Here is a 12,523-nt window from a genome sequence, read left to right on the forward strand (position 1 = left end):
GATGAGGAGACTAAAGCTGAGAGAAGTTAAGTGATTTTTCCAGGGTCACAGAACTGGAAAGTAGCTGAGGCATGATTCAAACTCAGGTCTTCCTGACTCCAAGTCCAGCACTCTACCTAGTGTGCCCCTTAGCCTTCGATCTGCTGGCCTGGGCCTGCAAGGCCATCCTGTGGAGCATGATGGGGATGGATCTTGGCTCCTTCCTGTGAGTTGCACACTCTGGCTCACCTCTGAAGGATCTGTGTTTTGGGATGACGCAACATCCCTTTTTTAAGTCCTCCTGGACTTTTACTTTGGCATGATGGGTGCCATCCCAGGGATCATGCTTGGGGATGGGACCAAGCTCCAGCCCTTGGCAAAAGATATGCATGACCGAAAGTTCCTTGGTTCCTCTTGTAACCTAGTTTTCTTTTTAACCAATCCTGGAACATTTTATATAAAACTTTAACTGGAGGAGAAAATGATGACACAATGCTGTAGGTTTGCATGAGGGAAGAAGTTGGACAGGAGAGACATTTTTAATCCTGGAGTCAGACTCTTTTGGGGATTGACTCTAGATACCTGGAGAGAGAAAGACAGGCTTTGAAAGAAGTAGGCATGTAGGGGAAGCTGGCTCCTGAATTGGCCCTAATTTTTAAATCAAATCCTCTAACTAGAGACTTCAGAGAATTTCCCCCTGGGTAGAACTGAGGCCTCTCTCTTTTGGTTTGAACTGAAATACCTCACCCTGGGGAAATCTCATTTACTTAGTGTATTTTTTGGTATATTACAATCTATATAACTTCTCTGATTTCTATGTGCTATTTGCTTGGGTAGGTGGGTTTACTTGCTATTCATTATTTGGGATGATCTTCTGTGTAACTATTGTTTGGTGGGAAGCAGTTAAACCTGTGGGTCCAATCTGGAATAACCCTGCTCCCCTCCGAGAGTGAATAGGAAAGTAGTTTTGTTTTCAACCCATTATACCCCCTAGACCAGCAACTTTTAGGGGGAAAGAGAGACATAAGAGGGGTAAGAAATTTTCTAGAGATAGATATCTATCAATGTTTCCCTGTGTGCTGCTTGTCTATATGTTTAGAAAACCCACATAGATAGATTCGTTATATAGGAATATGCACATCTTACATTATTATGGGGAGAGGAGTTGAAACTGTACTACAGGGAAATGACCATTAAGGCCCCCCCCCCCCCATTCAGCAAGTTTTAGAAGAAATGGTTTCTGCTGTCATTTTTTCTTTTGAAAGAAAGTGTGGTTTGAGATTCAGAAAGCTGTCCCTTGGTTATTTCCAGTGGAATAAAGGAAAGGTGATCTCCCTCCCATCTCTGTCCCCAGCAGTGGCTAAGATGGTTACCTGTAAGATGGCAACAAGTATATGTTTGCCTGAGAGTGGATCTCAGGCCCTGACTCCCTCTTCTGCATTACATTTCCTTCCCTGAGCACAGGTGATGGATGTTTCCAGCCTTGGTTGCCACCTCATAAGTTTGAGAAATGGAGTCATTTAGAGAGGTTGCAGTATTGGCAGCAGGAGGTTCTTTGTGCAATTGGTTTCCTTGGAGGAGAAGACAACCATTGACGTGAAGGTGAGGCATGCAGCCATGTCCCATTGGCCAGAAAGTAGGCATCTTGAGTCAGTCACTCAAAAGGTGCAGATACAAGGCAAAAGTGAAAGGCTTATTCAGCAGTCCTACAAAGTCTCCTGGGTGTCTCTGCCTCCTGAGAGAGCAAAATAAGAGTTACTGCTTCATGTTTCAAATACTCCTTAATGTGTGTTTAGGAGTCTTTTGTGTTTTAAGCATTCCTTTTGTGGGGGAGGAAGTAAAGAGCTAACTTATACCTGGTAGCTGCAGCTTCATAGATTTTCTAGAAGGGATCCTGTGAATATCTTTTGGAGGGATCCTTAGAGAAAACTGAAGCTTTATTTAAGTGATTTTCCCCCAGGGCTTCAGGATAGGGCCATAATGAATCAGAGAGAGTGAAGAAAATGTGGAATCTCCTCTTTTAGAGGTTAGGTTACTCCAGGACTGTGTTTGGATTTGAGTGAATCAAGAATTGGAATCCTTTGGTAGGGGAGTGATGCCTTCAGAGTCATGGGAGGAAAGGAAGGAAGGAAGGAAGGAAGGAAGGAAGGAAGGAAGGAAGGAAGGAAAGAAGGAAGGAAAAAAGGAGGAAAGAAGGAAGGAAAGAAGGGAGGGAGGAAAGAAAGGAGGGAAAGAAGGAAGAAGGGAGGAAGGGAGGAAAGAAAGAAGGAGAGAAAGAAGGAGGGAAGGGAGGAAGGAAAGAAGGGAGGAAAGAAAGGAGGAAGGAAGGAAGGAAGGAAAGAAGGAAGAAAAGAAGGGAGGAAGGAAGGAAGAAAAGAAGGGAGGGAGGAAGGAAAGATAGAAAGGAAAGAAGGAACTTATTAAGTTCCTACTATGTGCCAGGTGCTGTGCTAAGTGCTTTACATATATTATATCTTTTAAGCCTCGTAACAACCCTGGGAGGTAGGTGCGATTATTATCCCTATTTTATAGTTGAGGAAATGGAGGCAGACAGAAGATTATAGCTGCCTCTAACACAGCCAATGTGAGAATTTGTTCTTCTTGATAATGCGCATTTGTTACAAGGACTTTGTTTTTCATTCCTCCTCCCCTCTAGCCTCCTGCCCCTCCCCCCCATGGAGGTGGGTGGGAAAATGAGGGGGGTAGGGATAAGGTAGCAAATAAAAAAAGAAAGAAAAGAAAAGAATAAAGAGGTTCATTGCGAACACAGAGAAGAGAAGAGGAGAAGGAAGCCAAGAAAAAGGCACAGATAAGAAGGACAGCTTTGAAAGCTACAGGATGAACATATTATATAAAAAGAAAGCAAGCTGTACATAAGAGAGACATGAAGTTTCATGTACAATCCTTTTTATCTCTTGTATTTTCTATATGGAAATGTACATTTTATTTGGTGTTTATCTAAGTTCACAATGAAAAATTTTAAAAACAAGAAATAAAAAAACCCAAGCAGTCTTTCACACAAGAAAAAAAAAAAAAGAAAAGATGGTACAATGATATCAGTATATAGTATTATCATAATAAACTTCAGGGCAACATTTAAGCTTCCCTAGGGATACACTTAAAAGTATCCTTTATAAGACCTTAAAGGGATGAGCTCCACATTTTAAGAAAAAGGAAATTATTAGTTAAAAATATACCTAGGGTGGCTAGGTGGCACAGTGAATAGAGCACTGGCCCTGGAGTCAGGAGAACCTGAGTTCAAATCTGGCCTCAGACACTTAACACAAAAACTAGCTGTGTGACTTTTGGCAAATCACTTAACCCCAACTGCCCTCCAAAAAGCAAAAAAAAAAAAAATACACACACACACACACACACACACACACCTATACCCTGGAGTCAGGAGGACCTGAGTTCAAATCCAGACTCAGACACTGAACATTTACTAGCTGTGTGACCTTGGGTAAGTCACTTAACCCCAATTACCCTGCCTTCCCCCCTCCAAAAAGCAAAAAAAAAATTTTTTTAAATATACCTATATACACAGAATTATAACATTACAAAGGACCTTACCAGTCACCTGATCCAGCTCCCCTGCATGAAGCCTTTACAATATACTCAGCAGCCTCATCTTGGTCAAGTAAAAACCTTCAAGACAGCCCATCCTATTTTCTTTAGGAAGCTTTTTCTCACATTGAGTTTAATCTGCAATTTCCATCTACTGATCTTAATTCTTCCTTTTGGGGCCAAGCAGAATAAGTCCAATTCTCTTTCATAAGACATTCATTCAAATACTTGCAGACAGCATGCATAACCCTTGTAAGTCTTCTCTTCTCCATGCTAAATATTCCTAGTTCCTATAACCATGGTCTCCAGTCCTTAATCATTTTGGCCTCCCTTTTAAGAAAAATTTATTTTTAATTTAGGGAATAAAACAAGCATTTTTATAAGATAGTACAATAAAAAAAGATGATTACACATAAAACTGCAAATCTACTATGCACAACTTGCTATTCCTTTTAAATACACAATAAAACCATACAAATTTATTTTTTTCCCTTTTTCCCTTCCCTCTCCTCCTTTTCCCTCTCCCCCCTACCCTAGAGATATCTACCATTAGATACAAATATATATGTGTGTGTATACATACAAATACATATCTAATTATTATACACTTCTATTTATCAGTTCTTTCTCTGTCTTTGTTCATATATTCTTTTTTTTTTTTTGGGAGGGGGGAAGGCTGGGCAATTGTGGTTAAGTGACTTGCCCAAAGTTACATGGCTAGTAAGTATTAAGTGTCGGAGGTTGGGTTTGAACTCAGGTCCTCCTGACTCCAGGGCTGGTGCTCTATTCACTGTGCCACCTAGCTACCCCTGTTCATATATTCTTTATAGTTAATTTAGGTATTTATAATAGTCAAACTGACTTATCCACTCAAAACTGGAAAAAAAAAGTGGGCAAGTAAAGCCATCATATTAATTAGGGATTTGATTTTATTGATAAATTGATAAGAATCAAATCCTTAATAAACAGTAAAGAATTTGAGGCCTTTGAATTTGGACTGGGACAATATAGACTCCTTATCTTCTTTAAAATTTTCCTAACTTTGATATTTTAAAAACTGTGCTTGGTTGAACATTTTAGCCCCATCCATTATTGTAGGAGATCCAATACAAATCCAACCACCCAGGCCTTATTTAGAAATCACAACATCCTCTATGGGAAAAGCCTCACAAGAGGTGGTGAAACCCATATGGTAATATCCAAAGAGAGCCAAAGTGACTATGTGTAATGAATGGACATAAGCTGTGTTAGGGGAAAGCACTATCTTACCTGCCATCTGCTCCCATGATGCAGAGACTTCCTTTTGAAGAAGGTAGTGTGAAATAGTGGTAGGAACATGAGTTTGGGAATTAGAACACCTGAATCTGAATCCTGATTTTGCTACCTACCACTCGCACGATTTTTGGCAAGTTGTTGGCTTCGATGTTTCTTTGTTTTAAAAAGAAGCAGTTGGATGAGATGATGGCTGAGATTCTTTCCAGCACTAGGCACTATGAGATTTAGTCTAAAAGCTAATAAAACGTATCTCTCTTTGTTATAACTTCCATGAGATGGTGATAGGGAGCCTCAACCCTCCTTATTCCATGGCAAATGGGACCTTAATTCCTAGAATTGTGGTGCTTGGTAAAGGGTGAATTACTCAATTTGACTTTAAGGTGGTAGTAATATCAATGAAACACAGGAATAGAAAGATAGAAATTTATTAGGGAACTTGTCTTTCCATAGGACCATGAAAAAAACACAACTAAATAAAAGGATAATTGGGCTGCTTTGTTGTCTGTATGTTACCCGTATTGTGACTGGTTATACTCATAGACTATTGAATATAGTGACATAGATCATACTCTTCACATCCCAGCCTAAGACCCCCACAGCCAATTTCAGAGGGGACACTAGGCAGTTGTTAGATAATAAAGATTTGAGGTCTTTGGATTTGGACCAGGAAGACAGAAAATAAAATCTTTGGGTAGATCTGTTCTTGAAGAACACCATTGCATCATTCAGTAATTGTTTTTGAAACCAAATGTAATTTAAGGTAATTTGTTTCAGAAATTATTCTGGTGATGCTGCCCTGGTTAATTAAATAAAGCATTCAGAAATGGTTTAGTAATGCTGCTGCTGTGTGTTGATCTTACTTGTGAAATTTGGTTTTGTTTGATAAATCTAATCTCCAGGTAACAGATGTGAGTTAAAGATTTGAACTAATAACCTCAGTAGATTTTTCTCAGTCCCTTCTTTTTTGTGACCCAAATCTCTCTATCTGGTAAAGAGTAATAATTCAGATGATTGTGTTGTACCTGTCTAGTGATTTTAGGAATACAGGAAGGTTCCTTGATCAAAATAGTACCTGACTCATTTATTAGCAGATACCCCAAGCCCCACAATTAGGGATTTATTCCTTTGACTTAAAACTTACTACTGTTTTGCTTCAAGGATCTAGAATTTCATTGGTGCAGATAAAACAGATCTCAACTCTCATGTTTGAGAGAATAGCTTTAGGAGTTTCTGTGGCCCCAAATGTTCTAAATCTCCTGGTGACCAGCCTTCTAGCAATGAACCTCTCCTCCCTTAGATTCTCTGAAAACAGACAGATATCCAGTCAGTCAGAGGACTTGTGAATCTTTCTAGCTTGGCAGGATCTGCAATTAGAGCTTCTGTTCTGTTAGCATATCCTTAAGGAAGCCAGGAGCTTTGATGAATCATCAGAAGGAACCTTTCCTGGAGTTGAAGAGTTTTTTGTGCCTATAAAATGGAAATACTCCCAGAAAAGGTAGCAACCTGAAGATTTATCAAAATCCCCTTAGTAGAATGTAAGCTTCTTGGGGGCAGGGACTTTTTTTTTGTTCTTTGGGTCCCTAGCACCTAGTACAAGGTACCTTATTAATTTTTAAGTACTGTATTGGGATCCCTTGATCTTCCCATCCCTGGTAGGAACAGAACTCTTTGAAAAGGCCTTTTATAATGATGCCTTCACTTTCTCTCCTCTCTCTCTTCTTAACCCCTTACTATCTGACTTCGGACTTTAACATTTCATCCAAAATCACTCTCTCCAAACTTACTAATCATCTCTTAGTTTCCAAATCAATGACATTTCCTCAATCCTCATTCTCACTGAAGCCTTTGACACTATTAATCACTCTCTCCTCTTTGAAACTCTCTTCTTTGTAGGTTTTCAGAACACCCCTCTTTCCTGGTTCTCCTCCTACCTATCTGGCTGCTCCTTCTCTGTCCCCTTTGCTGGATCCTCTTTCAGATCACACCCTCTAACTGTAGTTGTCCCTCACATTCTGTCCTGATACCTCTTCTCTCTCTATATTTCACTTGGTGATATCATCAATTCATATGGATTTAATTATCAGCTCTATGCTGATTTTTCTCAAATTTACCTATCCTGCCTCAAACTCTCTGCTCTCCTCCAATCCTGCATTTCTAAATGCCTTTCAGACATCTCAAACTGGATGTCCATTAGAAGTTGTAAACTCAGTATGTCTTTATTGAATTCACCTCTGCAACATTCTCATACATGCCCCCTTCTCTCCTCAGACACTCCTACCGCTGTAGTATAGACCCTCATTACCTCACACCTGGATTATTGCAATAGTTTGCTGGTAGGTCAGACTCTTCAAGTCTCTCCCCACTCCAATCTAGCCTTCATTCTGGTACTTAAGTGATTTTCCTAAAGCACAGATCTGATCATGTCACCTCCCCACCCCCTACTCAATAAGCTCCAGTATGTCCTTGTTACCTTGAGGATCAAGTACAGAATGCTCTGTTTGGCATTTGAGCCCACCTTTCCAGTGTTCTTCCATCTTATTCCTGACATGATCATTGATACTGGTCTCCTGGCTATTTGACAAACAAGACATTCCATCTCTAGGCTCCTGGAATTTTCTCTTCCTGTCCTCCATACCTGGAATGTTCTCCCTTCTCTGTGCTGCCTACTGACTCCTGGCTTCTTTTAAATCATTCAGTAGACATTCATTAAGTGCCTACTATGTGCCAGGCCCTGTCCTAAGTGTTAGGAATACAAAAAGAGGCAAAAGACAGTCCCTACCCCCAAGGAGCTTACAATCTAATGGGGGAGACAACATACAACCAAATGAATATGAAGCAACTATATACAGGATAAACAGAAAATAATTAAAGGATGGGAAACCCTGTAATTTAGACGGGAAAAATTCTAGTAGAAGGTGGCATTTTAGTTGAGATTTAAAGCAAACCTGGGAGGTCAGTAGTAGGGGCAGAGGCAGGAGAGCATTCCATGCCTCGAGGACAGCTAGAGAAAATGTCCAGAGCTAAGAAATGGAGTGTCTTATTCCTGGAACAGCCTGGTGGCCAGTGTCACTGGGACAAAGAGTATGTCAGGGAATACAGTGTAAGAAGACTGGAAAGGTTGGAGGGCCTAGGTTATGAAAGGCTTTGAATGCCGAACAGCCTTTTGTATGTGCTCCTGGAGGCAATAGAGAGCCACTCAAATTCATTGGGAGGGGGGGGCAACTAAAATCCTGCCTTCTATAGGAAACCTTTCCCAAACCCTATTAATTGTAGTGCTTTATTTTAATTATTTCCTATTTATCCTATATCTACCTTGCATGTAATAATATTTGTTTTCATGTTGTCTCCCCCATTAGATTGTAAGCTCCTTGAGGACAGGGGCTATCTTTTGCCTTTTTTTTTTTTTTGTATCCACATCACTTAGCACAGTGCCTGGCTCATAGTAGGCACTGATTCATTGATTATTACTATTATTATTCCACTACACACCATTCCATTCAAATCAACCTGGACCTCTCCACTTTCCCACCATTATTCCTTTACTTAAACTATTCCCTATAGCTGAGATATCCCCCTACCTCCTCTTCACCTGTTTAACTCTTATCTCAAGGACTTCTCCAATACCCTCCATTAATATTAGCCTTCTTCTGGTGACATTCCATAACCCCTGATTTGACAACTAACGCACTTATGTAATATTCAATATTATAGTTCTTTTCATTGGTGTATTATCTCTCTTCTAGACTTGTAAACGTCAGGAGGACAGGATGTTCATTATCTAAACTTTGTATCTCCTCTCCAGCCCGGCCACCCTGGCATAGACACTTAATATATTTATTTGGTGAAAGAATGTTTCACTGTTTTGCCTAAGGCCTGCATCGTAAACTATATTAACTGAGAAGAAATAATGGAATACATCAAGAAAGATTCAATAATAGCTCACACTCCCCTAAACAGAAACTTTGACTGATCTCCTTAAGTAAGCAGAATTCAGCTAGATTTCTATGGTGGACAGGATGCCTTCAGGACGGAGTTTTCAAACCTGGCTATTTGTGGCCCTTCAAAAATAGATGATGTAGGGGAAGCTAGGTGGTGCAGTGAATAGAGCACCAACTCTAGAGTCAGAAGGACATGAGTTCAAACCCAGTCTCAGACATGTGACAATTAACTAGCTGTGTGGCCTTGGGCAAGTCACTTAACCTAATTGCCTTCCCCCCTCCAAAAATATATAGTAGCACTTGTCTTTTGGTTAGGTAACTTGTAATCAAATGAACAAGAGAAGCAAAAAGAGTGTGTGTGTGTGTGTGTGGAGACACACATATACTTTGCATATATATATATACTATATTTTCTATATCTATTGGGTACTGGATTAGGGCCTGGAGAAAGAAAGAACTGAGTTCAAATCCACCCTAAGACAGTTAATAGCTGAGTAACACTTAACCCTGTTTGTCTCAGTTTCCTCATCTGTAAAACAATGTCGTGGAGGAGGAAACAGCAAACCACTCCAGCATCTTTGCCAAGAAAACCCCAGTTGGCCTCATAAACAGTCAGACACAACTGAAATCCCTGAACAACAACTATACACACATAAATACATACACATATACACAGACACACATAAATATAGATATATAGAGATATAGATATACACTCCTACTATATGTATATACTGTCACCTCAGAAAACAAATGACCAAAAAATTACAGAGATAATCCAGTCGATGTTGACTCTAAAAAGCCCAAAGAGGTCACTCAGGTTATCACTACCACAGTTAACTCTAAGAAATAAAATAAAATAAAATAAAAAACCCCAAATTGCTAACAGTGGTTACAAGCAAAAAGCTTCCTTTATTCTGTTGGAGGAGGGAAACTAGATCATGTGTTGGGGCGTTCTCTAGTAGGAGACCCAGTGTGGTATGGGCCAATCTTAATACATATACCAATGGTTATACAATGAGCTGTAGCCCTGACAATGAGGGGTAACAGCAACAGTGAGACAGGTTTGATTCCTAACAGGGCTTCATGACCTGAATGTGGTTTCTGCAGGTGCTTGTCCTCAGGGACTACTTGGTGCTGGTATAAAACAATTCTGGGATTTTGCAGTGGCTGAGTCCATCCAAAGGGCGAGCACAAGGGACTGTTGTTATGCCAAACTCAGAACACAGCTTGCTGGCTGGGTCTTAGCTCTGGAATCAGGATGTTGCCTAATAGTACAAAGAAAGGAGTAAAAAGAGAAGGGTAGTCTTGGCATGGGAATGCTGACATTATGTTGCATATACATAGTATACTACATATTCCATTCAATTCAATAAACATTTATGTTTCAGGCACTGTGTTAAGTCCTGAGGATACAAATAAGAAAAACAAGGACAGTTTCTGCCCTCAAGGATCTTCCAATCTAATGGGGGAAAACATACAAAAGGAAGCTAAAAAGTGGGGTGAATGGAGTGGGGAGCCTGCCAGAGTGTACCTAGTAGGGTGCATGATGATTCATGGGACTGAAACCAAATAGAGCTGCTGGTGAAAAGTGGAGAGTTACCTGGAAGGTTCTGTAAGTTCAGAACCCTCTGTAAAGGAAGAAAGACTCTGGGAGGAATTTACTGTTCCACCTTCCAACTCTCCAATCACAGGGGACAGTCAATTGAGGGGGTTGAGAAAGTGTTGAGTATCAAAACCTGAGTCAATCAGTATGGTGTGAGGAGATTTCAGATGATCAGCCTATTTTAGGGAAGGTATGATCTGTGGAGTCAAAACCAAGTAGAACTGCTGATGGAAAATATACTAGGTATATACATATACATACATGTGTATGTGTGTGTGTACACACACACACACAGAGGTTACATACAGTTAAGCTTTAATAGCTTAAAATTGCACTGACACCCTGTACACATACCTACATACACACAGGGAGAGATGCTATATAATAGTAATAGCCTACATCTATATAGGGTCTTAAGGTTTACAGAGTACTTTGTATGTGTTATGTCTTTGGATTCTACTAGTCTACAAGGCAGGTGCTATTATTACCCCCATTTTACAGATGAAGGATCTTGAGGCAGACAGTGGTTAAGTGACTTTCCCAGGGCCAAGTAGCTAGTATCTGAGGAAGGCAATCCCAGAATTGTTTTACATCACCACCAAGTGACTTCCTGACTTGAGTTCAAATCCCGCCTCAGACACTTACTAAATCTATACCTCAGAGTCCCATCATGGTGACCGCCCCCCCTCTCAGTTAGACCTAGGTTCATGGTACTGTGTGCAGTTGTCCATTCAAATTCACAGCTCTGAGTCCTCACTGATAACATATTTTCTCATACCACACCAATTTAAATGATGTATAAATACAAAGCAAAAGGCAGGTGATGAAATAGAATAGCAAGATAATAACAAATAAAGTGAAGCTCAGAGCTATTCTCCCAACCCACAACAGCAGGTTGGGTTCCCAGAGCAAGGCTACTGCTTTAGCTTCCTTTTAGGGTAGTGGTACCTTTTAGAGGCAGTGGGTTTTTTTATAATGCTATTGGCTCAACCCCCAATTCTAGTGTGTTATCCTCAAAATCAATAGCCAGTGATTACTTTCCCAATATTATCTACCAGTGACAATCTCTCTGGTATAGTTCATTAACATCTCAACATTATTAATAAAAAATTAACATCAATTAGCTTTCACAAAGGAGTATTTACTAAAAAATGGTGTTATTAACTCATGTCTGACTCCTTGTGACCCCATTTGGAGTTTTCTTGGCAGATATTGGAATGGTTTGCCATTTCTGTCTCCAGCTTAGCTTACAGATAAGGAACTGAGGCAAACAAGATTAAGTGACTTGCCCAGGGTCACCCAGCTAATAAGTGTCTGAAGCTGGATTTGAACTCAAGAAGATGAGTCTTCCTGACTTCAGTCCAAGCATTCTATCTACTGTGCCACCTACATGCCCCCAAAAGAACCAAAGTACAAAAACATTTCCCCAAACCAGGACAAACTTTCTCCTCTACATCTAGGTCCCTAGGGAGAGTGGACTCAGCATTTTCTGTTTAAAAAAAAATCAATATTAACTTATTTTTTAGCTCTGAATTCTTTCCTTCCCACTTTTTCCTCCCCCTTCCATTGAGAAAACACAAAAAGCAAAAACTATTACAAACATGTATAGTCAAGCACAACAATTTTGAGTGGGATCAAACTTCAAGTAGCTGCTACAAACGTTCCTCCCACCACTGAGTTCACTTCCGGGTGAGGCAAGGTTCCCTGGCTTGCATCTTGACTTACCCAGGGCTGGGCTGCATCAAGTAGGTGCTCCCCAGAGCTGGCTCCTCACTCTGCTAGGCCTCCTGATCTTTCGAAGCTCATTCACATCCTCAATTGCCTCTTTCCTCTGATTGGAGGGCTGGAGTGTAGAGCAATTAAAACTCCTCTCAGTCTTCCTTTAGGGAGGGCTCAGAATTTTCTAACTATCATCAGCTGTTCTGCTTGGTTTCAACTCCAGGAACATCGTGCCTCCTCCAGGATAAGCTTCTATACTGAAATCTCATCATCATGCAGATTGACTCAGTTCTGATACTCAACACCTCCTCAGCTCCCTTGGCTGCCTCTCCCCTCTGACTGGAGGGCTAGAGGGATGGAGCAACAAACTCCTCCCAAAGCCTTCCTTTATAGAGGGTTGAGAACTTTGCAGTGAACTCTTCCATTCTGAACTGCTCTG

The sequence above is a fragment of the Petaurus breviceps genome, unplaced genomic scaffold (genome assembly GCF_028583685.1).
Source record: "Petaurus breviceps papuanus isolate PSGF00001 unplaced genomic scaffold, PetGlider_PUasm1.0 172, whole genome shotgun sequence".
NCBI classification, from domain to species: Eukaryota; Metazoa; Chordata; class Mammalia; order Diprotodontia; family Petauridae; genus Petaurus; species Petaurus breviceps.